At 45.4% G+C, this 26287-nt stretch overlaps 1 long non-coding RNA gene across 3 annotated transcripts; it reads right to left on the bottom strand.

Moving 5' to 3' along the window:
* Positions 1 to 14091: 14091 nt before the first annotated feature.
* Positions 14092 to 20970, bottom strand: LOC136483538 (uncharacterized). 3 transcript variants are annotated; one of them, XR_010765475.1, is made up of 8 exons: positions 20932 to 20970; positions 19101 to 20745; positions 18846 to 19027; positions 16561 to 16598; positions 16412 to 16487; positions 15388 to 15448; positions 14329 to 14409; positions 14092 to 14193 (listed from the first exon to the last, which is right to left on the bottom strand). It is a non-coding gene; the product is annotated as an uncharacterized lncRNA (long non-coding RNA). The 3 variants fall into 3 exon arrangements; XR_010765474.1 differs by having other exon boundaries at positions 18846 to 19050; positions 20238 to 20745; XR_010765473.1 differs by having other exon boundaries at positions 18846 to 20745.
* Between the last annotated feature and the right edge of the window lie 5317 nt (positions 20971 to 26287).

Here is a 26287-nt window from a genome sequence, read left to right as displayed (position 1 = left end):
TTGGTGTTGGCACCCTACGTGTTGTCACATAATTTATTTTAATCGATTATTAACTCTCATCAAGAATTAATGTTAAGGTTTTTGTAAAATGTTGAAAAAAATGGTGACCGATAAAGATAACAACAAAGATCTAGAAATCATTATAAATGTTTAGGGTTACGTAAAAATAAAAAAAACTCCATCATTATTCATAATCTAAAAAAACACAAATTTATCTATTTATTTCTAAACCATGAAATGAGCTACACTAGCAACGAAAGATGAGAGGATAAAGGCTCTGTTCGCTGGTTGGTTTCTGGACTGATAAGCCCGGTTGGTGCTGGTTTGTTGTGAGAGGAAAACACTATTGACTGGCTGATAAGCCATGGCTGAAACCAACAAGCGAACATGCTAAAAGTTGCTAACCTTTAGAACCTAGAATGGATGGAGGAATGAACTCTTCTCAAATAGCCCGAGAGCAAGAACTCCTTCAACCCGAGTGCAAGAGAATAGAGAGTTTCAATAATTGTTCTGGATGGCTCGAGCTGGGGGACGAAGAAAGATGGATATATAGCGCGGACATTTAGTCCCGGTTGGTGGATCAGTCCGGGACTAAAGGTCACCCTCTAGTCTCGGTTGGAGCCACCAACCAGGACTAAAGGCCCCTTTTGCGCTCGCCTATGGCGCTAGCCATTGGACCTAGGATTAACGTTCACATTAGTCCCGGGCCCAACTCTAGCCGGGAATAAAGCCAGTGAGCCTATGTGAGAGGCGTAGCCCGTGGATGTGGCATGGTCCAGAGGAACGTATCTTGTTAAAATAATAGTATTGTTTGTTAGACTTTCGCTGTTGAACTCTGTGAACTGGAGCAGTGTGCTAACAAACTTGGGATGCAACTTTAACTACCTTTTATGTTATTTAAAAACTGTGCGAGCTATGTATGTTTGCCTCTTCTATGCAATGGATTCCTAGCGATGCGTAGAGGATAGCATGATGGTGCGATTCTAGTGACGTGCAATTGGAGGGTCCTCAACAGAGTCACCATAATCTAAGCTAAGGTTTAGAGTAAATGCATGTTGAAGAATCTAAGCTAAGGTTTAGAGTACATGCATATTGAAGATTCATGGAGGTGCCATGCAAAGGAGAAAACTATGGATATGGATGAAAATTATATATAGATCAATAATTGATAAGTTTATTACAACTAGGTGGAGAGATATTACAAAGCATCCTAAGCTTATTGTGTTAGAAAATGAATAAAGTGTAAAAACATGAAAATTCACTACCGGAGACCGGCTCTTTGCCGAGTGCCAGGTGGTTTGCCGAGTGTTGTTTTTCGGGCACTCGGCAAAGACGTCTTTACCGAGTGTTTTTTTTGACACTCGACAAAGAGGCTCTTTGCCGAGTGTTTTTTTTGACACTCGGCAAAGAGGCTCTTTGCCGAGTGTTTTTTTTGACACTCGGCAAAGAGCTTCTTTGCCGAGTGTTATTTTTTTTGACACTCGGCAAAGAAAATTTCAAAGCATATTTTGAAGCAGTAAATTAATTCAAATGAAAAAGTTTTCAACTACAAAGTTATATAACTCATCAAGATGTACAATGTTTGTTTTGGTCTTTTCTTCATATGACAAAGTGAAAGTAAATTTATTCACAAATCTAACATATCTCTCTTGTAGTTTATGAAACTACAAGAGAGATATATAAGATTTGTGAACAATGTTAGAACGACCATGTCGGATGAACATATGATCAAACAACCAAAATAAACTCTGTAGATCTCGAAAAGTTATGAAACTTTGTAGTTGGCAACTTTTTTATTTGAAAACATCTTGTCATGCAAAACTGCGTTTGAATTTCAAAATTTTAAAATTCAAATTTTGTAAACGACCTCGGATGGGAAAACTTCCTAAACTAAAAGTGTAGATCTCGAAAAGTTATGAAACTTTGTAGTTTACAACTTTTTTATTTGAATTCGTTTAGAGCCTCAAACATACAATTTACACTTGGCAAAAAAGCTTCTTTGCCGAGTGTTTTTTTTTGACACTCGGCAAAGAGCTTCTTTGCCAAGTGTTATTTTTTTGACACTCGGCAAAGAAAATTTCAAAGCACATTTTGAAGCAGTAAATTAATTCAAATGAAAAAGTTTTCAACTACAAAGTTGTATAACTCATCAAGATGTACAATATTTGTTTTGGTATTTTCTTCATACGACAAAGTGAAAATAAATTTATTCACAAATCTAACATATCTCTCTTGTAGTTTATGAAACTATAAGAGAGATATATAAGATTTGTGAACAATTTTAGAACGACCATGTCGGATGAACAGATGACCAAATAACCAAAATAAACTTTGTAGATCTCGAAAAGTTATAAAACTTTGTAACTGGCAACTTTTTGATTTGAAATCATCTTGTCATGCAAAATTGTGTTTGAATTTCAAAAATTTAAAATTCGAACTTTTCAAACGACCTCGGATGAAAAAACAACCAAAATAAACTCTGTAGATATCGAAAAGTTATGAAACATTGTAGTTGGCAACTTTTTGATTTGAAAACATCTTGTCATGCAAAACTGCGTTTGAATTTCAAAATTTTAAAATTCGAACTTTTCAAACGACCTCGGATGAAAAAACAACCAAAATAAACTCTGTAGATCTCGAAAAGTTATGAAACATTGTAGTTGACAACTTTTTATTTGAAAACATCTTGTCATGCAAAACTGTGTTTGAATTTCAAAATTTTAAAATTCAAATTTTGTAAACGACCTCGGATGGAAAAGCTTCCTAAACTAAAAGTGTAGATCTCGAAAAGTTATGAAACTTTGTAGTTTACAACTTTTTTATTTGAATTCGTTTAGGGCCTCAAACATGCAATTTACACTCAGTTTTATATAATATATTGGGAACTAAAACGGAATCCAAACACAAGTGAGAGTGTGGTGTAGTGGTAGAGGAGGTACGTGCACAGCGGGAGGTCTCGGGTTCGAATCGCGTCGGCCGCGTAGCCATGAAATTCACGCGAAAAATGTCAGAGATGGGTGGGCGCTGGCCGGTGGGGTTCTCCATCGATAAAAAAAATTCCATTTTTTTGGGTAAAAATTCCCATTTTTTCGGGTTTTTTTCGGTTTCAACTTTGCCGAGTGTTGGGCACTCGGCAAAGGCTTTGCCGAGTGCCCGACAAAAGACACCCGGCAAAGACGCCTTTGCCGACGGGTTTTTTGCCGAGTGTTCTTTGCCGAGTGCAGCACTCGGCAAAGCCTTTGCCGAGTGCAAATTGGGCTTTGCCGAGTGCCCCTGGCACTCGGCAAAGCCACTGATTCCCGTAGTGATTGATATAAATAGTTTTATTACTTGTAGGTATTAAACATTACTTCCAGTCCCATTATGAAAAGCGCATTTTGTAAAGGAAAAAAAAACCAAATTTTACAAACTTTGACCAATAATTAGTCAAATTTAATACAAGCTTAGGACATAAATTACATCAACGTATAGATTTGTGTTCAAAATACCTTTGAGGTAATATTTACTTTTGCAAATGACAACGTGTTGTAGGAGAAATTAATGGTCAAAATCTATTTAATATGCTTTTTCTTGATAAAAAATTGTTTATCATCAATTAGGGATGGAGAGAATAACATATGTAAAACTTATGTCTCATAAGAGTCTAGCACTCTAGCCCGTGTGGTAGCATATAGAATTATAGATTAATGGGCTAGCAATACCGAAATAATATGCTATTTGTGCATTTTTTCTGCAAACTTTATTAAAAAGTTGGAGACGATTAATTTAACTAAGGACAAAACTAAAAACAGCTTCGAATTTCAAATGGAAGGAGCAGTGAAATTAAATGGAAAGCCCAGATGACCTTGATTTCGACGACCTGGCCGCTGCCGATGCCGAAACGCTGCACCCTCAGCCGCCGGAAGCGACCGAGATGTGCAGGGCGGCCGCTATTAGGAGCTGCGAGGTGAGTGGCACCGCAACAACGGACCGCGACAGGGGGGGCCTGGGGGAGTCGCGGGTGAGAGCCACTTTGCCCTCTGCGTCCTGGCAAAACAGCATGCTCTGGTCATCCAGACCTCGGCAACCGGCGGTGATCCTGCCATGGACGAGGATGTCGGCGGCAGCGCCTTGCTCGGCGAGCAGGAGCCTGACCTGCACGGTGGCTTCCACCGCGTTACTCAACACCGCGTAGGTCACCTCTAAGGGCCCATGGCTTGTGCTGATGGTTCTGTCGTACGCAGCGTCGTCGTCCTGCCGTCGGTATGGTGGTAATTCTTCATGGAGGTGTCGATTCTGACGTAGTCTGTCGTGAATTTGCCAGCCACGTCGATGGAGTCTGTCGTCGTGGAGATGCCAACGTCAACGTTGGAGCTGGAGTTTGTCGTGGGGCTGTCAATCTCAATGGAGACGCTCCCGTACGCGGAAATTGTCGTGTAGGGTCCAGTCAGCACCAGATCATGAACCTGGTCGAATTGGATACGTGAGAAAAACCATCATTCAATCAGATGCCGGAAAACACACCCCAACACGCTGCGGCCAACGAACGCTCGAAGACTGGGCGCACTGCCGGCTCCCCTCCCCCATACGCTGCCTTTCCCTACCTCCAGCTCCACTCCACAATTGCTTCATTTGATCCAAAAAAAAAAAACAAACAAACAATCGCATCGTCTCCTAACCTCTAAATCCTCCAGCTTGCATCAGTGTGACTCCTTCTGGTTCAAGCGCTTCATCAGACGGACGACATCTGGTCTGGGAGGTACCGCTCAAGAGCTGCTCAACACCTGCACGGTAAGTCCTCCACGTTGGTAAGTTCCCAAATCCTCCACGCGTCCTCCTCTTCTCATCTGTGCCAGGAATCCACTGCACTGCTGTTCTTTCTTTAGGTTCTCCTTGTTCCCTCCCATCGACAAGCCATACCACTTTGTGTTCCTCGCTTTTTTTGCCATGAGAAGTGACAACTCTCTCAATGGGGGGCATCCCCCAATCCCTCCAAATCCTCCAGACCCACCTCCCACGCCTCCTATTGATCCATCCATTCATACTCCCGAACCGCCTGAAATTGATCTTGCCATTTCCATGCAAGCTCTCCAATTATTTACTCGTTCCCAGCTGGACCTAGATTGGGCAAATGAGGATGAGGCGGAATCTGAGTTTAATTTGTTCATAAAGGTAGAATCCTTGCTTAATCAAGTTGGGGAACCATCCGTCCCACTCTCCCCCACTCGCATGCATTCGATTCGATTTCCCTCCTGCCTGCGCCGCGCGTGGCGTGGATCCGCTGCGCTTTCGCGACGTCTCCTGCAGGTACCTGTTGCGCTGCCGGCCGCTGCCTCTGCCCTCTGCGCCTCGTCGGGCCGTGTGTGCAGCACCAGTCAGTGTCCGCGTGCGCCGACCGTCGAGGGAGATGGCGTCGGTGGGCCGCTGGGAGTGGATGGCGGAGGTGGCGGGCGAGGAGCTGGCGAAGCTGGAGGCGGCGCACCCGGGCCACTTTGGCCCGCTCATGGCCGAGCTCGAGCGCCTCGTCGCCGACCCCGGCTTGGACGAGGCAGCGTTCCCGAGGAGTTGATGCAGTCCTGTGGGCCCCGTGGGTCATGCCTCTGTCGCCAACACCCTCCTGTGCCGAAAAAATAATACTCATTCTCAGAATATTCCCTTTGTAGTTTTTGAAAATCCAATGCACCAAGTCCGAGCCCAAATTTACTCCTCAACTGCCAACCTCTCAATAACCTCTGCCCGCCTCCGTCAACTCAGAGCCGAGCTCGCAGCTCTTGCCCCTGCTGCTGCTGCTCAGACCAATGGCCGCTGCCTGCTGGATTCTCCAGTCAACAAACACTGCAAGTGCAAGGCCAGCCAAGTGAGAACGCAAGCACTGCACACGACCAGCATGAGAGTGCAAGGCAGCCTTCACACTAGAAATGACACGCTTCACCACCGCTGCTTGGCTCTGTCTGAACGAGTATGCAGTCACGCTTCACAACGGCGTCGACGGGGTCACCAATGAGGGAGCGGTCCACCAGGCCACAGAGCGGGCTGCCGCTCAGCAAGACACAGCACCGCAGGGCCAGCAGGTGATTGCTGCCAACGCTCAGAACCCTGCTGGGCACCATGCTGCTGCCTCTGAATTCTGATCAGCCCATCGCTGCTGCCTCTGAGCAGCCCATGGATCTTGACCAAAGCCCAACCCCTTTCACGCCTGATTTCAAAACCCAACAAAAAGGACTTGGTCCATCCAAAACGCAGTCCTCTGGGGCCCCAATTGACCCCAAACTCACGGATTCAAGTCACTGCCAAGTGAGGTTGCTCCCAACTGTGTCCCAGTTAATGTATGCGGCGAACCTGCTCATGACCAACTTCAACAGGCTCCAGCGTCAGCCTTCCACGGGCGCCATGACTCTCCTGGCGTGGAACTGCCGTGGTGCGGGCGGGAACCTCAGCAGTCCTAAGCTGCTCCATCTCGCCCGTCTTATTTCGTCCACAAAAGCTCAAGTAATCTTCGTTTCGGAAACTAGGAACTCCAAAGTAACTGCTCGTGCTTTAATCAATTCATTTAATGTTGACCAAGCTTACATAGTTCAAGCTCAAGGCCAATCGGGTATATAATGGACCTGCTTACACGTGGACTAACAAGAGGTTTAATACTAATCCTACTTATGAGCGTTTGGACAGATTTCTTGCTAATGCAGAATGGTGTGCAGCTTACCCCACAACCTCGGTCTATCACGTGCCGATGATGAAAAGTGATCATGCGCCTATCTTGGCGGTCCTTGAATCCTCTCGTCCAAATACCAGAAAGCCTTTCCGATTTGAAAATTGGTGGCTCCTTAAAAATGATTTCCAGAGTCGCCAAGCAAAGCTGCCAAAAATCCAACTGCAGATCTTTCCACCAAAAAATTTCCTATCTTGCTGCTGACCTCAGAGTATGGAGAAAATCCAAACCCAAACTCTCCGATCAGCTTCGAACCATTGAAGACGCCCTCCTTCAGCAGCAAATGAAACCACCGACTGATCAAAATCAAAGCATCCAAAGAGAGCTCACCTACCAACACCACATAATCTTATACAAACAAGAAGCCATCCACCGGCAAAGATACAAAAAAAATTGGTGCATCTCTGGAGACAGAAACACGTCCTTCTTCCACCAAGCAATTCTCAAACGAGCCAGAAGAAACCGCATAACTCATCTCCAAAATCCAGATGGCACTGTTTCCACCACACCTCAACAGCTAGCTGAAACAGTTAACCATTATTTCACTGAAATATTTGCCTCCCAAGCTCCCAACTTTGAAGACCAGAACTACGAAGAAGACCAGCACCAGACCAGAGGCGACAGCCAGGTAAGAGCAACTGACGCTTACACTAATTCAATACCAGATTTGCAGGAACTCCATGCCATTGTCAAAAATATGCGGCATAATGCTGCCCCTGGCCCGGATGGCCTCGATGCAGCCTTTTACAAGGCAACTTGGTCATGGGTAAGCTCTGATGTGCACAAGCTTGTCTCCTCCTTCTATCAAAATGGTAGACTTTGTCCAAAAATTAACAGCACTTACATAGCACTTATTGCTAAAATCATTTCTCCAGTTACTCCTAAAAATTTTCGCCCCATAAGCCTTTTTGCAATGTAAGCTATAAAATAATTGCCAAATCTCTTGCTGACAGAATCAAACATCACCTTCCAAGTATCATCCACCCTAGTCAAGCTGCTTTTGTTCAAGGAAGGCACATTGCTTCCAACATCATCATAACTCAAGAAATTATCCACTCCTTTAACCTTAAATCCTGGAAACAACAAGCTTTTTTACTGAAACTTGATCTTGCTAAAGCTTTTGACAGAATTGAATGAAATTTTATTAAGGCTCTTAGAAGGCAAGGGTTCACAAGCCATTTCATCTCCTTGATCTATGCATGCATATCCACAACCACCATTTCTGTTCTTGTTAATGGTGAACCTACTGATGCCTTTCATCCTCAGAGAGGTATTCGGCAAGGCTGCCCTCTATCTCCCTACCTGTTTGTTGTTGCTGTCAATGAGCTTTACATAAGACTGCAAAACAACATATATTGCAATAATATTCAAGGAATCACCCTGGGTCCCAACAGCCCCCACATTTATTCTTTGCTTTTTGCTGATGATTTAATTATCTGTGGTCAAGCCACCCATGATGAAGCCACCAAAATTAACTCTGTTCTTCAAAATTTCTGTGCTCTTTCTGGACAAATGCCTAATCTATCTAAGTCTTCTATCTTTTCAGCAAGCACGTTGACCAAAACAACAGGCAAGCTGTTCGGAGTGTCTTCTTGGTTTCTGATCTATCCCCGAGTACCATTCATCTGGGTCATCCACTCATTTTCAACCACAATGATAGATCTAAGGCATATGAATTCATCTTAACCAAATTCAGGGCTAAACTTACTACTATCAAAGCGAATAAGCTAAATCATGCTGGTCATTTAACATACATCAACTCTGTGCTGGCTTCTATACCCATATATTACATGTCCTCGTTTTCAGAAAATTTTATTTCTAAAGTCACCTCTATTATTAGAAAATTTTGGTGGGCTGGTGTACAGGAGGATAACTCCACTTCCCCCTTTCATTTTCGTTCCTGGGAGGATATTTGTCAAGATAAAGAAAAAGGAGGACTTGGTATTTAGAGATCTTAGCACTGTAAATCGCAGTTTAATCCTTCATGCTGCTTGGAACATTGCCACCAAAAAAAATTCTTTCCTCACTGCCATACTAAAATGAAAATATTATCCTAACACAAGCTTCTGGCTCTCCAGCAATTCCAATACTAAATCCATCTTCTGGGGCTCCATTTTACAAATGAAACAAATTCAAGCTAATCAATGCACTATCCAGATTCACAATGGTGATTCAAGTATTTGGTCCACACCTTGGTGTTCTATCTGGAACTCCATTCATGATCATCTCAACCTTCCTGTCACTATATCCCCCCTCCCTAAAACTGTAAGCGATCTAATATGCCAACAATCTCAATCTTGGAACACTGAGCTTATATCACAAATTTTTGATAACCAAGCAGCTTCAGCCATCATCCATCCAAACTGCGATGGTGCAGTCAACTTCAGAGGACATCATTAGATGGAAGCCAGCAAGGAAGGGCATCTGCACAACCAAAGAAGCTTTCAATTTTCTTAAATCTGAACTGCAGGTACAGCTACCCAATCAAGGGGCCAGGAGTGTCTTGCAGCAAGCCATGCAGATTCTCACAAAGGTATGGAAACATAAGCGCCTTCCTCCATGCATCAAAGTCTTTGGTTGGAGACTAATCAGAAGAGCGCTAGCGACCGGAGAAAGAGCAGGGAACCTTTCATCTAAAATTAGTAAGCTATGCACGACCTGTAAATTGCCTGAAAATGACGCTCATTTGTTTTTTCACTGCACTTTTGCTAGAGCCGTTTGGTTCTCTGCAAATCCTCCTTTGTGCACTTCCAGGTTACCTCATGAACAGGATGGAGTACAGGAAATCCTCTCAAAAATTATGGATTGCTTTTCTTCTCCTACATAAGATTTTCTTATTTATTTACGTCGGCTATTGGGACTTCCTGCGTGTTTTTTCTGTGCCTCGGCGCCGACTTCTGCGTGGACGCCTTCAGCGCGCAGGAGGACATCTACAAACGGCCACGTCTGCGACTTGACGACTGCTTCGGCGACTCGGACTCGATCGAGAACCAGTCGGCCACGCATGCCGATTGGTCGGCTTCATCATTAACTACCCACTCGGCCACGATGATGACTTGTCTCCACCAACAAGCTAAGTGTTATTTTTTTAAATGTTTTAATCAAATTTTCTTCTATCGCCATACATCATCAAAATTTTCTTCATGATTCTTTGCCGACCACCCTAAGGATGCGCTTAGCATCTAATTATGTTTCTACGACTTCTACTCTTGACTAAATCGCTAAAGTATTCAGGTGGAACACGCTTTTATCGCGAAGCAAATAAGTGGCCGTGTTTCCGATTCAGCACCTAAACGTGTATGGGCAGTAGCGCTCTGCGTCATGGGCTGGTCGGCAGAGGTTCCTTGGTGATACACTGATACCTGTACTCTTAAGTGTGTATGAGAGATTAGCGCTCTACGCCATAGGGTATGGGATAGCTGGGGCTTTGTTCTCACGTAAAAGGCTAACCACTTGAGGAGATAAAGAAGACTTCAAAGAGCGACATGCGATGTTATTTCGCATATGTTATTTCATCGGTGCTGATTTTCTCCGGAGTTCCTATATTTTATTTTTACATCATATACTACCTGTTCTATGTATTTGTATTATAGGGGCCAGGTTCGGTTGACGAGCTTATTTTTTACGCTCGGGGACTAGATCAGTCAGGAAGGACAAGAGGATCATCGTCCGGGTGGTCGCTCCACCTGGTACTCGGACTTCATCACCGACCAACTGGTCGGATCTTTAGGCTCCTGCACTCCATCGCCGACCAGTTGGTCGGACTGCTTGGTGCTCACTTCTGCTCGGCACTCACTTCATCGCCAACAAATTGGTCGGATTGCTCGGTGCTCACTTTTGCTTGGCGCTCATTTCATCGCTGGTTGGACTGCTCGGTGCTCGTTTCATCGCCGACCAGCTGGTCGGACTGCTCGTCCCTTGGGCTTCATCGTTAGTTACGCTGGGGGCTTGCCAGCTATGCTGGGGACTCCTCGGTGTTCAGATTCTTCGTGCGAGAGTCATCAGCTAAGCTGGAGACTACCTTGGCGGTAGGATTTTGCTACGTCTCATCGGTCGGTTGAAAAAAAGAGGGCACACCGACCGATGGATAGTAGCGAGACGTCGTTTTCGGGGACAGAGCCATCGTAGCAGTCCAGTGCTAAGCACACCTATCCATTCTTGACAAGCTTTCAGATTTATTTTCTTAGACCCTGCTATAAGATGTTTCTCTATCTTCTAGCAGGCTCGGGGACTAAGTGTGTACACTTCAGCTTACGGTGAGTGTACTATGTTTTTCTTGTTAGTGGTTCTCAGCTAAGCTGAGGACTGGCTATGTGGTCGGCTAGCATCTGGAGTCTTATATTTTTTGACCCTAGCACTAGGTGAATTCTTCACCTAATGTCAGGCTTGGGGACTGATTGGCTACACTTCACCCAGTGGTGAATGTAGTGCTTATTTTCTGATTTAACCTCCTTGTTGACTAAGTCATGGATGATAATCATCTGACCTCGCAAACGGAATCTAAATGACTACACTTCATCTGAGGTGAAGAAATCTCAAATTTAATTTTGAGCTCCTTGCATCCTTTTGGAAAACCTCATTTAAATAAGTTCGAGGCCAGCCGACCAGTTAAACTGGTTAGATGCCTAATTTCCACTAGTCGGCTTCAAGTTAAACTGCTCGGACTGATTCAAGATGGCGTTGCTCAATGGATACAAGACGTTCGGGGACTAGCTGTGTGGGATATACCCCGGGTATCACAAGATGGTAGAAGATATGATTTACTAGGACTCTTATAGATATTATAATCCAAATAGAATACCTACCATAAAACTGACTATGATACTTTCTTTATAACCCAACCCCTCCAGATATAAGGAGGGGCAGGAGTTCCCTAGTCGACATTCAGATACAAACCCTAGGCTTAGCCTAGACGATCTTATTACCTCATTATTCCACCGCCTACAATATAACCCAACAGAACACAGGACATAGGGTATTACTTCGTATTGATGGCCTGAACCTGTCTAAATCTTGTGTCTCTGTTGCCATCTAGTTCTTGTTCACGCGCACCTCCACCATACAATCTACCATCGTGGGTATACCCCTCGATGGACTATCGATGATAAGATTTTTGTTCACCGGATAAGATTTCTGTGACTATGGGTGGGTTTCGTTGATCCATTTGCGGTCCAGTACTAAAAATACTCTGTCTCTTCGATTTCTACAAACATTTTTTATTTTTTTTCTTTGACCCTACTACAAGATTTTTCTCAATCTTCTAGCAGGCTCAGGGACTAAGTGTGTACACTTCACCTTGTGGTGAGTGTACTATTTTCTCCTTGTTAACTGGTTCACAGCTAAGCTAGGGGCTAGCTAAGTGATCGGCTAAGCTGGGGACTGCTTTCTGGGTTTTCCTGTTTTTTTGACCCTAGCACTAGATATTTTCTTCACCTACTGTCAGGCTCGGGGACTAAGTGTATACACTTCACCTTGCGGTGCGTGTACCAATGCCCTGTGGGCTAAGCCTCTTTATTGACTAAGTCAAATATGATAATTATCTGACATCGCAAATGGCACCTAAGTGTGTACACTTCTCCTAAGGGGAAGAGTTTTTAAAAAATTTAATTTTGAGCTCCTTACATCCTTCTGGCAAGCCTTACTTGAGTGAGTCCGAGGTCTGCTGACTAGTTAAATTGGTCGGCACCTATTTTCACTGGTCGGATTACCAGTTAAACTGGTTGGCACCTAATTTCATTGATCGGATTATCAGTTAGACTGGTCGGATTGCCAGTTAAACTAGTCGCCTCCAAGTCAAACTGTTCGGACTTGATCAAGATGGTGTTTGTTCAGCGGATGAAAGGCGCTCAGGGACTAGCTGTGGGGGGTATAACCCCAGGTTCCCACGATGATGTACATGGGCCACACCATCAGGGGTGGTCTAGCCCACAAGATCAAGGCGAGCGGCGCACGACACTGCTCGGCATGCACCGCAAGGCTTCAGGAAGGAATCTTGAAGATAGAGATAGATATGATCGGATATGCAAGATATTGTATTCCTTATAATGCTTAATCATGTAACCGACTAGATTTAGATCTAACCGACCTGTAATCCTACCCTCCGAATTATATAAGCCAGGTAGGGGACCCCTCAAAATCATCTCATTACCTCATTATTCCACTGCCTATAATACAATTCAACAGAACACATGACGTAGGGTATTACATCGTATTGACGGCCTGAACCTGTTTAAATCTTGTGTATCTATTGCCATCTAGTTCCTGTTCACACGTACCTCCACCATACATACCCTCAGTACACTATCGATGATATTCCGTCGCCATGGTACCAGACGCGCTGGCCTGGGGTGTTCATCCTCAACAACCAATCAAGCACGACGTCGGCCATCTATATTAAAGCCATACCCAGGGACTCAGCCTCTGTGATAATGGCGGAAGCTGCGGCTCTGGCACTTGCTGCTCAGATTGTCTTAGCAATTGGAATCCAGTGCCCGATATTCCTATCGGACAACCAACAGTATCGGATAACCAACAGCTTGTGACCTTCCTCAATGGAAGTGATCACACCAATCCACCACAACGGGAAATCAAGCGTTTCACACACTGTTTCATCAATCTTTCGTCACGTAGCAATGCTAAGATTTTCAAGGTCAAAAGATCGCAGAACACTACGGCACATGTCCTAGCTACTCAGGCTTTTAACTCTTCGTATAGGACTTCATTTGAAATGCAGTTTTCCTGTACCAATGCAGCTCATGTAATCAGCTGTCCCTCTGTGATGGCTTTAACCTCTGTAAATGGTGATATCTTCACCATCATCGCAGCATCTTGCTGCTAATAAAATTGCTGTTTATCAAAAACAAAAATCAGATGCCGATAAAGGCGACAGATAAATGTAGTAATAAATTAAATAGGGAGCGGCTACACACGGCTATACTTCAGGTACTGATGAATTATCATGCAATTGCAGATGAATCTTTATACAGTCAACTAGTATAATTAAAAGATAACTCACAAGAAATAATTTACAATTTTTTCTATAGTTGAACAATAACAAATTACGTATTACCTGAAGAGCAACAAAAAAAGAGAGACGTCTATAACATATAGAAGTGTAATAAATAATAACCCTAGCATAGGAGACGAATGAGGAGAAATAATACTAGAGCCTGTCTACCTCACACTCGTGTATTTTACAAGGAACCAGCACACGTGTGTTTTGTGGCAACAAAACACACAGATTCCAGGAAATAGCAAGGTAGCACACGAATTTTGGCAGCCTAGCCAACACAAGAGTCCAGACAGACAAAAGGAAATTCATGTGTTTTTTCCATGAGTAGCACACGAAAAAAATAAAGGGGAAAAATCGTGTATTTTTAAAGGAAGTAGCACACAAATGTAGTTGTAGTTGTACTTGTACTTGTAATCTATGTGAAACAAGACCCAAAAATAGAGCAGATCTGTTGCATATCTGTTGTACTTATACTTTGTTGTAGCCCACAAACCTGACGACAAAATGACCCACCAAGGCCCATTAGCCCAGGAAACAAATACATGTAGACCAGGGCAAAAAGGGGTGAAAACCCCATATCAGAGCAGGGGAAAAGGGGGATCACCAGATCCAAGGAGGTAGGACTCACCTCGACATCATCCAAGGTCAGTACACTCCATATCCAACCCCTTGCTTGTGTTAGATCCCTGATTTGTTGATCTCAAACAATCTGTGCAAAGGAATTTAACTCATTAGTTTGCAAATCAAGAGGCTAACCTGATTAGATTTCCTTTTAGTACAATCTGCTCTAGGTATATGTACTAAATGTAATGTCTGTAGGGGCCGCGGTCCCTCTAGTGTCCTCAAAAAAATATGTACTAAATGACTCGTGGAAGAATAATTTCTAGGCACAAAGTACTAAATTAGTCCCGGTGAACCTCTAGGAAAACAAAGGTGCTGCTTATGGGGCTGGGAAAACAGGAGTATTACCTGAGAAATGGTCATGTTCATAGCATCTGCAAACATAAATGTTGCCCTAATCGTCCACAGTAAACCCCTAAGAATATTTCAGCATAGCGTCCCTCAGCCTACCATCCACATGGCCACATAAAACCAGAACAAGATGGGGCTCGCTACGATGGTTCCTGATAAACAATCAAGGGGCACCAGCAAAAAAAACCCACACAAATGACCACCACACTAACCACACAATTCAGCACTAGCCCCACAACAATGCTCGAACCACCTAAACCACATGCTGCTGGGCCAACGGCATGGAGGCACAGGCTCCAAAAAGCCATCGCCACTAAACGAAAAAAAGAAACAAGAACAGAGGTCCCATCCAAGGAAAACATGCAGTAGATATGTTTTTCACCTAGGTCACTAAGAATCAGAGCAAACATTTCAGCACAAAGGCTCACACATTTTCCCCGTTAAGATCAGAAACTAGTCTAGTAGTGATGAGGCTAAGTGTTTTTGCTGAACCTGCTCCAAAGAACTAGTTCATTGTGACAGCATACAAAAGTTATAGCAAATGTGTTTCACCTTGGTTACTGAAAATGAGACCAAACATTTCAGAACAAAGGCTCACATATTTTTCCCTATTAAGAAACTAGTCTAGTAGTGATTAGCCTAACAGTTTTTGCTAAAACTGGACAAAACAACTAGTTAATTGTCACAACGTACAAAGACGATCCAAAGAGCTTACCTCTAACAAACTGACAGTCCCAGTCCTAGGCGCAGCCGAATTAGGATGGAATGGAACCAACCTGTTTAGAGAAATAGAACATGACCAAAGTAAGACCACAGATGACAAAAAATGCAAAATGTGTTTGCACAAATCACAGATCCAACAGTCCCCACATCTTGTCCTACCTCCACCATCCTTCATCTACCACAAACACAGATCACATAGGACAAATCATAGATCAAAGATTACAAGAGACAATTTATTTCTATGGAAGGACAATTTACAATATTTTTCCTTCATACTAGCACAATCACAGAGAGATAGAGAGGGGGGGGGGGAGTAGCACAATCACATATTGATAACTATTTCAGGCAATCAAAACAATATCTTATGCATCTGTTTTGTTTTCAGGTTCTGACAACATGGATGGGCACTCGCTACAAAATTTTGACCTGACAACACAAGAAGGGATCAAGAAATGACAAGAAGCCTTGCAGTTCATGTACTAGACTAACCAGTATACATTTCCAAATCCTATGTTGACAACCCCCCAGATCTTCTCTACATCCACCCTCCTTCATCTAACACAAGGACATAACACAGATTACAAGACACAATTTTTTTTACTGTGGAAGGATAATTTATAAAAAATTGTCCACATATAAATACAATCACAAGCATAGAGGGGGAGGAGCAGCACAATCACAGAAATGACAAACACAAAACAAAAACTACAACCCCCACCACTTCTTCTACATCCAGCATCCTTCATATATCACAATCTCATATCACAATTTAACCAAGCTCTAACAACCAAAATAATGTTACCTATTGGGGTGGGCAGAGACTAAATCACTAATGCACTCCAAAACAATGACAAGGTGGCTCAGTCCTCTCTATAACAGATATCAAATAATTGCAAATATTCAGCACCATAATTGCAAAAATTGAAGTATGTAGTTTATTACTAAATAATGTGCAATAAATAAATTGGAAGTATGGGAGCCACAGATAGATGACAACCACAGTTAAGAGATATAACCTGAACTTTTCATTGCCTTGTGCCATGATAGGATGGACATCCAACACCCACCACCTCTTCATCTACCTCTAGCCTCCTACGACAACAAACGCAGATCATAGATCACAAATCACAAGAGACAATGTTTTTCTATGGAAATAACAACTTACATTTTTCCACCATAGTACCAATTGTTCGGTCTTCAAGCCTACACAACAAAAAAAACAAAGACAGTTTTAACCCACATCCTTTACTAGGGATTGGGACCTGCTATGATGGACCATAGGCGGAGTTAAAAACTTTTAACAATCAAATAAACAATAATATATTTATAAAAAAATATTACAAAGCTATCAAGAATCATCTCAAAGTAGACAAGAATGCATAAGACTTTTAACCCTTATGATAATTTGTGCACAATAAGTAGCATAGAAATAAAAGTTTGATAAACATTAACAATTTTTTTCTATGGAAGCAAAATCATAGATCACATAGAGACAATTATTTTCTATGGAAGGACAGATCACAATTTTTTTTCCGTGGAAGCACAATCACATATCGCAATTTTTTTCTAGATAGAGCATAACATAAATTATATAAACTCCAAAAGGCATGAGAGAAAAAAATAAAATAAATCTAAATCATGTCATGGCAACTGAAGTAAGCACAACTGAATTAGAGTACTGAAACATACATGGAATTATCTGAAGAAAGCACAGAAGTCATGTAATAGTTTCTTAAGGACTTTTCCAAAGATTTCAGAGCAGTACAGAAAGCGCCCCAACCCACAACTCCGCCCCACCCGCTTCCTGCCACAGATAACCTCCGCCCTACCTGCTGCCTGCACGACGACATTCGCCCCACCCACAGCCAGCGATGAGGACATTACCTGCACCACCAAGCGATGGAGAGAGGATTGGGCTGCAACCAAATCCACAGCCACAAACCAAAAATCCCCCAAATCCGACACAAATCCAACCTACACATCAATGCCAAACAGAATGTTCGAATCCCCCCGGTTACATCCGAAAACCCCCCACTCAAATCTCCATCCATCAGGAAAAAGATGAGGCAAATTTTATATGAAGAGAGAAAAGTGGTGCATACAGGTACATCAGAGCTCTAGCAATGGTAGACGACGAGCAAGCAACCGATTTTGAAGGCGGGGCGATGCATGGAGACAGGGCCCGATGGAGCGACGAGGTCGCCTCTCCAAGAGCGTCCGACCAGGAGAGAGTCGGAGGGGAGAAGACGATGGGAGAATTGGGAAAACTAGACAGGTGCGACTCCCAATTCGAAACAGAACACTGTGGGGGTATAAACCCCCGGGTACCACAAGATGGTACATGGGCCGCACCAACCGAGGTGGCCCGGCCCGCAAGATCAAGTCATGCACCGCAAGGCTACAAGCTGTACTAGATATTGTAATAGTACCAGATGGGATACTCTACTTGTAACCCTCCTCCTCCAGAGTATATAAGGAGAGGCAGGGGTCCCCTAGAGGACAGATCAATCTAGATCAACACAACACATACAACAAATCATACAGATCTCAATCCAGATCAATACAAATAATAGAGCACAGGACGTAGGGTTTTACACCATACTGGCGGCCTGAACCTGTATAAATCTTGTGTCTTGTGTCTCTGTAATCATCTGGTTCCTGATTACACGCATCCTACCGATAATCTACCACCACGGGCACCCCCCTCGGTGGACTGCCGACCATATTTCGTCGACAAACGCTCAGAGGTGGGCCTGGCAAATCAGAGTCAAATGGCAAGTTGGCGCGACCAGCCGTCGATTCTTGATCCAACGCACACAAAATTTGTGTGCCATCACACAAAAAACACATGGGCATATTAGGAAAGGGGATCCGATACATGATGCAACAGATGAGGAAGACATGTACAAATAAGAAGAGAGAGCAACCACGCACCATACAACGTCCCTAGAGCTACTATGTGAGAGCTCCAATAGCGTCTGGTTGAGACATTGCCTGAGCAGACTTTAAAAAATCAGGAAACTAACAGATAGGGAAAGTGTGGCTTGATACAATGCCTGAACAACTCATAATTTCAAGCATAACCACATTTAAGAAGTAAAATCTAAACATGACAAAATCCAACAACAAACATAATTCACAAATATGAGTTGTTATAACACAAAGGAAATAAACAAAAAACAATTCTTTCTATAGTTTCCTGGTATGTCCTTACACAGAAATACAATCAATAGATTACAAATCTACACTCTATTAACACAAATACAATTAACCATCTAATTCATAAAAAATACGAAAATTACACATTGCTATTAGTGCAACTATTACTTTTCCATAGTGCAATTTTATTGTATATGTATTGTAAGATATGTTATAACCAGATCAACTTCATCTAAGAACTACGTCAGAGTACAAATATTACAATTGAGCATGGGATGGAGTTGTTCTAACCTGGTTCTTAACTGACTCATTGCATTGATGGCATATTACATCTTGCTGAACTCATTGCACATTACAGACTTGTGATAAAGGCTAGTGGCCTTGTTTTGCTTCTTTGTTCGTTTGTCAAGAGGACCACCGCAATCTCCTTGCCACTGGCTAGATAAGTGTCATGGTCTTCTTGTTGGCAAGGCCTAAACTTCACCAATCAGTGCCACTGATGGCATAGAAAAAGTCAAATGGACAGGCTGATAAACAGACTCTAACCAAAGTGCTTGTAGGTGAACATTGTATAGACTATTGGGCTCCTTGATGAACTGAAACTTGGCATTGCCATTGCCAAACAAGTCAGGGGGCACGTATGTGCTCCAGCACACCAAAACAGGTGGTACATGTGAAGCATGCTGTGAGTAGATTTAATTCATTCCTATGAAAAGAAACACATAGAGAAACACAGAGATAATGACAAAACCAGATTTGTATTGGCACAAATAAACTTAAAATTTTACAATTGTTTATATACTCACACAAGTACAAAATATTGGTTGCCTAAGTGATGCGTTAGAATAATGTCGATAATTTCAAATGCATCCTAGGTGTGATCAATAATTCCTGACCTGAGCTGCCATTTGTAGAAGTCCTGAGAGCAAGAAACACAAGTTAACACTTAGGAATAATTATCATCAACACCTGAAGACAACCTGTAGGGAATCACCTAATGTTTTTAGGGTAAAATCAAAACACAAATAATATAACAAGCTCATACAACCAAATTGCGTATACTCAACACTACAATTGCGATGCTCTATAATTGCAATTTACATTATTCATATTTGTAATTATTTAACTGAATATTTTTTTAGTTTTCATGGACAGGAAAGGTTAATAGGAATGGAGCAATACAACTACTATGCACAAGAACAACTTGGACGGTCATTCGCCTTGGTCAGCAATTGATTGGCTCGTCAGTCATAGATCACTAATTTTTTCAGTGGACTTGGGAGGTAGTCCTTGGGTAGAGATCGGATGGTTAGGCAGTCTGATATCACCAATGCCAAACACAACAGTAACAATCTATGACAGCAAGCATATATTATCCTAGTGTATATTTCCACATCAGTTCAACACCAATCCTACAGAGAATCCTAGTGTTCATTGATAGCACCAAAACTACAAGAAGTGAAATCAGAGGTCTCTGAGACGCATCTTATGCAGTTCTACAACAGTTAGACTCATGACTAAACCACAAATATAGCAACCACTTGAAATGAAAACAATGCCATCAACTATCCAGAGCCTCCTAGTGTAAATTGGCAGGAACAAGACTACAACAACTCAAGTTTTGAAATGTGCAAATACTTTGTTCTACTAGAGCAGTGAGCTGGAATGTTATCAGTGTCATACCAGGACTAGTGTATTCTCTACTCTGCAGTTGTCAATCACACAAAACTGATTTGCTGCATTTTGCTGACTGCACGCAACAGGTACCATGTCTAAGCAGAACTGATGCACAATCAAGAAAATGATACGAGCTGCAAAACAACAAACAAGTGAGCATCAGAAATAGGCTTACTCCTAGAAAGAGAGGCTCATACTCTCCCATACTGTATTATTCAGTCAAGTCAACCACCATTTGTTTCGTTACAGAGACAAACTCGAACTGGTGACGACTTTACTTGATTCAGTCGAGTCACTTGGTCGACCAATCCCAATACAACAACCGACAAGGAAATACACACAGAGAGAGTGCATTTCTTGTAACTGTGCATTTTTAAAATATTCATCGCACTTTGGTAATGGCAAAATGAACAATGCAGCAACATACAAAGGATCACTAGATAAGGAGATGACAAAGCTCATGGCGATGACCTAACGTGAGTATAGCAGAGGAGACCTTCTCCCTCAGCTGTTCCTATAATGTGTCAACATCACAAAAAAATGGCACAAATTTATCAGCATGGACAGAGTACTAAGAAGTAACTGATCTCTATACATAACAATTTGACAATAACGTGAAAGAAAAGGAACCTACAGAAACATGGAAAAATTAAAATGATAATATTAAAAAGGAACAAAAATTGGCTTTCGACTAGTTTACCTTTCAAGTTTGAAGTCAAAATCAGAAGGTGTGTTGGAATATAGCTGTGCGGCAAAACATGTGAAACAGTTAGTTTACTGACTAAATATGAGTTCATAAAGTAACAATTAGCAACCAAAGTACATGTCTCAAACAACTTGATAAAGGATAAAAGGACTTGTCATTTGGGTACTAGTTTCAGCAAAACAGAACATGCAATTGTTAACCTAAGTATTATACAGTATATTTGTTAGAATATAATTGTAACACATGCAGCCCATATTGGGCGTAATGGCCCATTGGCCTTGTATACATTGTAACCCTAGCCTATTAGGCTATATAATGAAGGTCATCCCCCCTGATTAGGGTGTGCGGTGTTTCTCTACATGGTATCACGAGTCTCAGGGCCCTAATTTTGGGTTTCCTTTCCTGTCTTCCGCTTCCTCCTCTGCCGGCGTGCGCCACCGCACCACCGGGCCGCGCTCGCCTCCAACTGCGCCACCGCCCGCGCCCCTGCTCCGATTGCGCCGCCCCTGCCGCGCATCCGATCAGGCTGCGCCCCGCCGCCGCTGCCGCCATGACGTCCTCGTCATGTGCCTCCGCCACCTCCGGCGTCCTTGGCTCCCACTCCTCCGGCGCTATGGGGGGGATGCTCTTGCTCCTCCCTTCTATGCCGCCTATGCCTCCGTCAACGTGAAGCAGCACGTCCCGATCTCCCTCAGCCTCGAGCGTCCCAACTACTCCAAGTGGAAGGCGTTCTTCACCGCCCTCTGTGCCAAGTACGGGCTGCTCGGCCACATTGATGGCACGGAGGCCGCACGCCCGGCTGACCCCACGTGGTCTCAGCCCGACACCTGCATCCGTGGCTGGATGTACGGCTCCGTCGACGACGCCGTCCTCGATCTCGCCATGGAGGAGCCCGATCAAGACGCGCGCGCCCTGTACGTCTCCATCGAGGCCCTGTTTCAGGCAAACAAGGAGTCTCATGCTGTTGTCCTCGGACAGGAGTTCCACACCATGTCCCAGGGCGACCTCTCCGTCGACGCCTTCGCCCAGCAGATGAAGCACACCGCCGATGCCCTCCGGGAGGTTGGTCACGCCATCTCCCCCGCCCAGCTCGTGCTCAATCTCCTGTGCGGCATCCACCCCCGCTTCGCCACCATCGCCGACATCATCACCAACATGTCGCCGCTCCCCGACTTCAAGACTGCCACCAACATGCTCCACGTCAAGGAACTTCGTCTTTGCACCGAAGGCGCGGAGGCTTTGGCCTCCGCCCTTGTCGCCTCCACCACCTCCTCCTGCACGTCGCCATCCTGCCAGTCCACCCCTTCTGCGACCTCCAACCATGGGGGCGGTGGCAAAGGCAAGGGGGGCAAGGGCAAAGGTGGGCGCGGCGGCAATGGCAGCGGTGGCAGCAGCAGCGGCAGTGGGCGCAACCAGCAGCATGGCACGCCACAAGGCATTTTTGGCGGCCGTCAGGCTCCTCAGCTGGCCGGTCCTTGGGTTTGCTACAACCCTTGGGCCGCCCAGTGGCCTCCTCAGTAGCAGCAGTGGGGTCCTCAGCAGCAGCAGTGGGGTGCACCACCCGCGCCTCCTCCATAGGCGCACACTGCCTTCGCGCCCCCCCCCAGTTCTCCACCACGGCCGGTTCCCCGGCGTACGGGCCTCCAGGCGTCTGGGATTAGACCGGCTTGATTACCGCCCTCAATCAGATGGCGGTTCAGGGGTCTGCCCCTTGGCTCATGGACAGAGGAGCAACATCCCACATGTCCTCCAACGACGGTATTCTTCTCTCCTGTCTCCCGTCACCACTGTCTTCCATTATGGTCGGGAACGGGCAATCTATTGCTGTCCTTAGTCGTGGCACATCTTTTATACAAATAGCTGATCGTTCTTTTCATCTTGATAATGTTCTTGTCGCTCCACAACTCACTCGTAACCTGTTATCTGTTCGACAGCTTACTCGCGACAATAACTGTTCAGTTGAGTTTGACGCCTCTGGTTTTTCTGTTAAGGATCTCCAGACCAAGACGGTCCTTCGGTGCAATAGCAACGGGGATCTCTACACCATTCCACATCACATGCCCATGCCTTCTCGCTGTCACGTCGCCGTCGTCTCCCCGGAGCTGTGGCACTCCCGCCTTGGTCATCCAGCACCCGCCGTCGTCAACACTCTACCTAAGCTATCAGCTATCCAGTGTAATAAAGCAGCTCGCCGCATCTGTCATGCCTGCCAGCTCGGCAAACATGCTAGGCTGCCTTTTGCTAGTTCGGTTTCTAGTACATCAGCACCTTTCGAACTTGTTCATTGTGATGTCTGGACCTCTCCAGTTTCGAGTATTTCTGGCTATAAATTTTATCTTGTGATAGTTGATGATTATACACATTATTGTTGGACATTTCCTCTTCGCAATAAATCCGAAGTTCATGAACACATTGTTCAGTTTATTGCTTACGCTCACACACAGTTCAGTTTTCCTGTGCGCTGTTTTCAGGCAGATAATGGCACCGAGTTCCTCAACACTGCCACCGCCACCTTCCTGGCTAGCCACGGCATCATCCTCCGCACCTCGTGCCCCTACACATCTGCTCAGAATGGCAAAGCTGTGCGAATTCTTCGCACTTTGAACAATGCTGTTCGAACACTTCTGATTCATGCCGCCATGCCTACCTCCTATTGGGTCGAAGCTCTCTCCACCGCCGTATTCCTTCTCAACCGGCGGCCATCCTCGTCCATAAATAACGGTATCCCATATCATCTCCTCCATCACAAGATGCCCGACTACTCCATCCTTTGGGTTTTTGGCTGCCTGTGCTACCCAAACCTTAGTGCCACGACTCGCCATAAATTATCTCCTCGTTCCACGGCGTGTGTCTTCCTCGGTTACCCTCCTTCTCAGAAGGGCTACCGGTGTCTTGATCTCTCCAATCGCAAGATCATCATCTCACGCCACGTTGTTTTCGATGAGACTCACTTTCCGTTTGCGGCCTCCAAGCCCTACCCGGATTCTTTTGATTTTCTGTTACAGGACTTACTCCCCGCGCCTGCTCCGTCCACCTCGGACGTTGGGCACACGCCGCCCTTGGAAGATGCCGACGACCCCGTCGGGCTGGACCTCGCCATCCTTTGGCATGGCGCTGCCTACCGGCTGTCCCAGGGCCAGCGCCCGGCTCCTTCAGCCGGCCCTCAGGCGCCCCTGCAGGCCGCCCCTACACCCGCGGCCCCGGCACCAGGTGCCGGCGCTGCTGCACCAGCTACCGCCGCCGTGCTGCCACAGCCTAGAGGCGGCCAGCGGCCTCTTCGCGTCTACACTCGTCGTCCGGCACCGATCCCGCCAGCCGCGCCTCCTCCAGAGACGACACAGGTAGAGGTGCCGCGGGCACCAGATCCTCCACCACAGGAGACTCGATCCCGGACGGGCTCCTTGTCGCCGCCCATCAGGCGCTACGGCTACTCTGCGGCGTCGTCACCCCTGGCTTCTCCGCTGCCCGCCAACTCTCATGCCGCCCTGGCCGACCCAAATTGGCGGGCGGCGATGACCGAAGAATACAAGGCGCTCATGGCCAATGGCACCTGGCGCCTCGTACCTCGACTGCTGCGTGCCAATGTCATCACAGGCAAGTGGGTCTTTAAGCACAAGTATCGTGCTGATGGCTCTCTTGCTCGTCATAAAGCCAGGTGGGTAGTCCGTGGTTTTTCGCAGCAATACGACATTGACTACGACGAGACATTCAGCCCGGTTGTCAAACCGGCCACCATCCGCGTCGTCCTTAGCATCGCCGCTTCTTCCTCCTGGCCGATTCATTAGCTGGACGTGAAGAATGCCTTTCTTCATGGCCACCTGACTGAGACGGTCTACTGTCAGCAGCCGCCCGGCTTCATCGACTCGGCCGCTCCCGACCATGTCTGCCTCCTGCAAAAGTCCTTGTACGGACTCAAGCAGGCGCCCAGAGCCTGGTACCAGCGGTTTGCCAGCTTCATCCAGCGGTCTGGCTTCACTGCTTCGACCTCCGACACGTCTCTCTTTATTTACAAAGAGGGCGCCAACATCGCCTACTTGCTGCTCTACGTCGACGACATCATCCTAACAGCTTCGTCGCCCGCACTACTTCGGCGCATCACCGGGCTCCTTCACTCCGACGCCATGACAGATCTCGGGGATCTCCATCACTTCCTCAGGATCTCTGTCACACGGTCCTCTGGCGGCCTCTTCCTTTCCTAGCGCCAATACGCTGTGGATCTGCTCTAGCGCGCTGGCATGACCGAGTGTCACTCTACAGCGACCCCTGTGGACACTCGCGCCAAGCTCTCTGGTACGGACGGCGCTCCGGTGGAGGATGCTACCCAATACCGCAGCCTCGCTGGTGCTCTCCAGTACCTCACGCTGACTCGTCCAGACCTCGCCTACGCCGTTCAGCAGGTGTGTCTCTTCATGCACGACCCGCGCGAGCCTCATCTGGCGATGCTCAAGCGTGTCTTGCGGTATGTGAAGGGCACTCTATCCACTGGGCTTCACATTGGCATTGGCGGCATCGACAATTTGACCACCTACTCCGATGTTGATTGGGCTGGCTATCCGGACTCTCGGCGCTCCACTTCGGGCTACTGTGTCTTCCTCGGCGACAACCTAGTCTCTTGGTCCTCCAAACGACAGACCACGGTTTCTTGTTTGAGTGCAGAGGCTGAGTATCGTGCTGTTGCGCACGCTGTGGCTGAGACTTGTTGGCTTCGTCAGTTGCTTCAGGAGCTCCATGCGCCCATCTCTTCGGCGACGGTTGTCTACTGTGACAATGTCAGCGCTGTCTACATGACTGCCAATCCAGTTCATCATCGTCGCACGAAGCACATCGAGATAGACATTCACTTCGTTCGTGACAAAGTGGCCTTGGGACAGGTCCGGGTGCTCCACGTCCCATCGTCTCATCAGTTCGCGGACATTATGACCAAAGGGTTACCTGTACAGTTGTTTACTGATTTTAGGTCCAGTCTTTGTGTTCGTGACACTCCCGCTTAGACTGAGGGAGGGTGTTAGAATATAATTGTAACACATACAGCCCATATTGGGCGTAATGGCCCATTGACCTTGTATACATTGTAACCCTAGCCTATTAGGCTATATAATGAAGGTCACCCCCCTGATTAGGGTGTGCGGTGTTTCTCTACAATATTGAATTGGCCTCGAATAATGGTAACTATCCCTAGTGGAGGTGCAAATCCATTTAAGTTGAGCACCTTGGAATTGCACAAAGCTTATTGAGCTGGCCATAGGGAGTTGTAATTGCGAAGCTAAGAAAAGTTGAGGCAATTGTGTTGCTAAGCTGAGCAGAGCTTGATTCCTCGATCATGGGTCTATAAATAACAAACAAGCAACTA

This window comes from Miscanthus floridulus, chromosome 9 (genome assembly GCF_019320115.1).
Source record: "Miscanthus floridulus cultivar M001 chromosome 9, ASM1932011v1, whole genome shotgun sequence".
NCBI classification, from domain to species: Eukaryota; Viridiplantae; Streptophyta; class Magnoliopsida; order Poales; family Poaceae; genus Miscanthus; species Miscanthus floridulus.
The sequence above is the reverse complement of the archived record's forward strand: the minus strand, read 5'-3'. Positions and strand labels throughout refer to the sequence as shown.